This window comes from Pteropus vampyrus, unplaced genomic scaffold, assembly GCF_000151845.1.
Source record: "Pteropus vampyrus isolate Shadow unplaced genomic scaffold, Pvam_2.0 Scaffold103, whole genome shotgun sequence".
Lineage (NCBI taxonomy): Eukaryota > Metazoa > Chordata > Mammalia > Chiroptera > Pteropodidae > Pteropus > Pteropus vampyrus.
The window spans coordinates 656,478-660,704 of NW_011888884.1; the positions used below are offsets into that span (position 1 = coordinate 656,478).

A 4,227-nucleotide genomic window follows, 5' to 3' on the forward strand; every position below is an offset into this window, starting at 1 on the left:
TGGAGTAATATAAGGAGTTCTGTCTTCTGGTCTTCTCTTGACTCCTACACCCATTAGGGAAGCCCATTTACACCACTCCAAGGTCATATGTGAACTCCAGGAGACCTCCTCTGTTTATATTTATCAGCTGCCAATACTCTAAATGTGAATATACATGTGTGAATATACATCTATAAATGTGAATTTGCCTAAGTCATATCCTAATCCAGATTCTTATCTATATCTACTGGAAGGAAAGGAATAAATGAAGAGAATCAGCAAATTGAACAAAGAAAAGGGGAAAAAATGGAATTACTGAGATTCAAAGGAAATTACATTGCTAAAATAAGACCAGAATCCCAAGAAATGGGAGAAAGCTGAGAAGAGAAATATTGCTTAGAGGAAAAAAAATTGCTGACACAATGAATAGACTTAAGTAAGAGCCAAATTCATAAGTTAGAAAATCAATCTATGAAATTCTCTGAAAATAGAGCAAAATTTCAAAGATTAAAAAAAAATTATGAAAGACTGAAGTGACATGAGAATAGTCACAGGAAATAGATTCTTCTTATATTAGAAATCTAGAGAGAGAATGCAGTAGAAGAAAAACACTAATAGAACATCAAAGAATACATCCCCGAGCTGAAATCTTGGGAATATACACGACTGAAATGTTTGACATTCAAAATCACTTGCTGTGTGCCAGAAAACAATTTTTAAAAACAGATCCATGTCTGGAAATAATCTTAGTGAAATTTCTGAATGCCCTAGAAAAATAGAAAATTTTGCCTGTTTCACAGTTAGACATAAACATTACCTACAAAGGAAAGAGAATCAGACTAGCTTTGAGCCCCTTATTAGCCATTCTCAGTATTAGAAGACAAAAGTAAGTTTCCAGTAGGATTCTGAAAGAAAAGAATTAGACCTTAGATGTTTAAACTTAGGCAAGCTACTTTTTATGTGGGAAGACGAAAGACGTTTTCAGTCATGTGATCTCAAACGGTAAAAAGCCGCATCCCATTTCTGAAAAAATTAATCATAGAAAACCTCTTAGAAATATTCCTATACAGTCAACAGTTAAAAGTTCTGTGTAAAACTTCTACTCCTTCTTCCAAATAACTCATGGTAGGGTTTCGAAAACACTACATTTTAACTTTCTACTTTCTGGCCTTCCAAAGAGAATAAGAAAAGCATGTAGACAACTCTTTTAGGATAAGGTCTGGCCCCACATCTTCATCCTCCACAGTCCATATCCTGAGTTTCTTGTCCCATATTAGAAATGGTCACGCCCTTTCAGGAAGCCATCTCTTTGCAAGCCATCCCTTTGTTCCAACAGCCTTGATTTTCCAATCATTCTGCCTTTGCTCTCGGTCCCTGTACGTAAACCCTCCCTGTCACCATCTTCCTCAACTTGGAGGGATGACGTTTAAACTCTGTAAGTGCATCCTCAGAACTGCCCTCCCCTCATTCCAGCCCTTTTGCTCTGTGTGGTAGGGTCAGTCAGGGAAGCACAAAGAAACTCACCATCTATATCAGAGGATAAGGAACTTATTTAAGGAATCAAACATCACAAGATTTTGGAAGGAGCTGGGAAATGGAAGGTCCAGAAGAGAAGCTGGAGCATCAGAGGGGTTAACTGCCAACTCAGTCTGCGAAACCAAGCCCACTCAGCTGCTGAAATGGAACCACACAAGAGAAATATGTCAAGAGGTCTTAGAGATGCTTTGCCTCTGTGTAATCATGCCCTGATGCTCTATAGCCCAGAACGCAGCAGTGAACTTGGGGCCACCTTTGGTCAACAGGGTCAGAAGTCAGGATGTGGAATGGAAGTGAGCAAAGACAATGTGGGACCCACTGGACGTGTCTGCATTTGTCCATCACTGAATCTAACACAACGGCCACTGCTTCCCTTCTGCCTTCCAAGTCTAGTGCAAGTTCTTCTTTTGACCAACCCTAATCTGGTCCACGATTAAGGGAACTCTGACAGTGCGTTTCTCAGCTTAGCCAACTTTTTGCGATACAGACCACCCCACTTATTTTTATTACTTGTCTATCACCTCTGCTGGACTGTGAGTTCATTATGAGCACAGAATGTACTTTTCCCACTCGATCCTTCGTGACACCTCTGGTGAATGATTGAAATTTGAATTGAACAAATACACATATTGTTAAGGACATTGATGAATAGGTACATCGATGGTCTGCTTCTGTCAAGTCTCATTATGCATTTGCATTTTTTTAAAAGCAATTTCTCTTTTACATTATATGAGTTGATATCCTATTATTAAATAAAATAACTAACCAAAGGAGGAGAGATGCTACAGGAGCATGGATCTTCCTAAGATCCTTTCAATTTTACTCCCAAAAGCTACCGCCTAACTCACTACTTTACAAAGTTGTCCTAAAGATATTTCCTTACTCAAACTCTTCTTCTGGCTCATCATTTATAGATTTAGCTACTTGAAGTATTGTTCTATGAAACATATACCGTATTTCATTAATTCTAAAACATTTCCCCCCCCCCACACACATTTTAACATCTCTAAAACAGACACACCTTAACATCAGTGACATTAAATCCTTTCATAGATATTATTGTTTCTTTATTGGTGGCTCATAAAATAATAGTATGCCTTAGAATTGGGGCATCTGAAATTCAATGAAAAATGGCAGTTGTGTAGGGGTTTGCTTCTGTTTCAGGATAGGGAATAGGGAGAGAGTAATATTTTAAAGGTCTAATTTAAATCTAATTGTAAGGACAAGGAATAATTGTAGTTATATTTTTCTTGAAAATCTTTCTAAAATTGAGATCAAAATGAAAGATCAGTGTAAATTTTATAACCTTTTACAAATTTCATGCTACAAAACTGTTTTGTAGTGTTAAATAATTAATAGGCTTGATTATCATTCCTCCTGTGCACTCTCCATAGTGGATTTTTAACATTTTCTCTGAGTTATGCATTTCTTTCTAAACTAGTAAGGATTCCTTTGTGGTTTCTCAGTGATAACTAGCCATACCACAACATCACAGTAAATTAAATTCTGTGATAGTATTTTTTTCCCAGGAAAAAGGTTCAAACACTGAGAACCCTACATTTAACATCAGATTTATCTTATTTTCAATGTAGATACTACCACAATTTGGAGATTGACAGGAAGTATATTCGGGGAAAAATCTAATTAGTCTTGGAACCAGAGCAGGTTATTACACCATCTACTACATTGTAGATTGTTCTCTAAATGACAAACTGCTGCTTTCTAAAAAGACTAAATAAATATTAAGAATTACTTTAACATGAATGTAAGCCAAGAAGACTTTATTGCAGAATCTGTCAGCTTGTTGAAATAAGATTTTTCCAAGTTGAAATTAATAAACAAGCATGTTCCTATTAAAAATGATAATAAAAGATCTTTCTTAATTGAAAAGCAGTATAAAATGTTTAAGACTAAATAGGAATTATTGCATCCTTTGTTTTCCCTGAGGAGCAATAGAAATTTATTAAAACTAACATTTGAAAAGCACTATAATTTGCATGTGTATGAACACTCACTCTAATTTACTGTCAGTCCTCTTGAGAGATGTTGTAAATCCATTTTGTCTCAAGTTGGAAAGTCAGAGTAATTCAAGCAGTCTGTTGATTCTGAAAGCAGTTATTTAATATGATTTTTCAGATTTTATACATCTTGATCATAGGAATTAACTTTATTCACCTTTTAATCCCACCTGACACCTAGCATTGTGCTACACATGATGGACACACTCAATGAAAGTCAAAATGTGGAAGACAAAGTATTTCTACATCCTCAATGTACACATTCGATAAAAATTCTACTTATATGATGGACATAGTCAATAAAAATCAAATGCAGAAGGCATACTATTTCCACTCAGTTGTCATTAGTAGTTAACTTTGATCCAGATCATCCCAGGGATTGAAGGGTAGGGTTTATGGCTTAACCTTTAATCTAATTCTTGAATTTTCTCTAAGGAGTAATCAATCCTAAACATATATTTAATGCACTCAATATTTATGCTCATCTAATATCATTTCACAATGTATTCTACCTAACAGTGACTTTGGTTGAATATGCACTGAATATTTTGACTCAGCTTTCTTTCCTATTAGTTTAAAGTTAAGTTTTCATCATAAATAAATATGTGCTTGATATGAAAAATTGGCAAATGCAGACAAGTAGAAGAGAGAAAAATACATCTTACCTAGAGTTCCAACAAAATACTTTTTTTTT

At 35.3% G+C, this 4,227-nt stretch overlaps 1 protein-coding gene across 1 annotated transcript in view; it reads left to right on the plus strand.

Annotated features, from left to right (window-relative positions):
- Positions 1-4,227, plus strand: part of SVEP1 (sushi, von Willebrand factor type A, EGF and pentraxin domain containing 1) — a 154,234-nt gene that overhangs the window by 48,064 nt on the left and 101,943 nt on the right. The window lies entirely within an intron of this gene.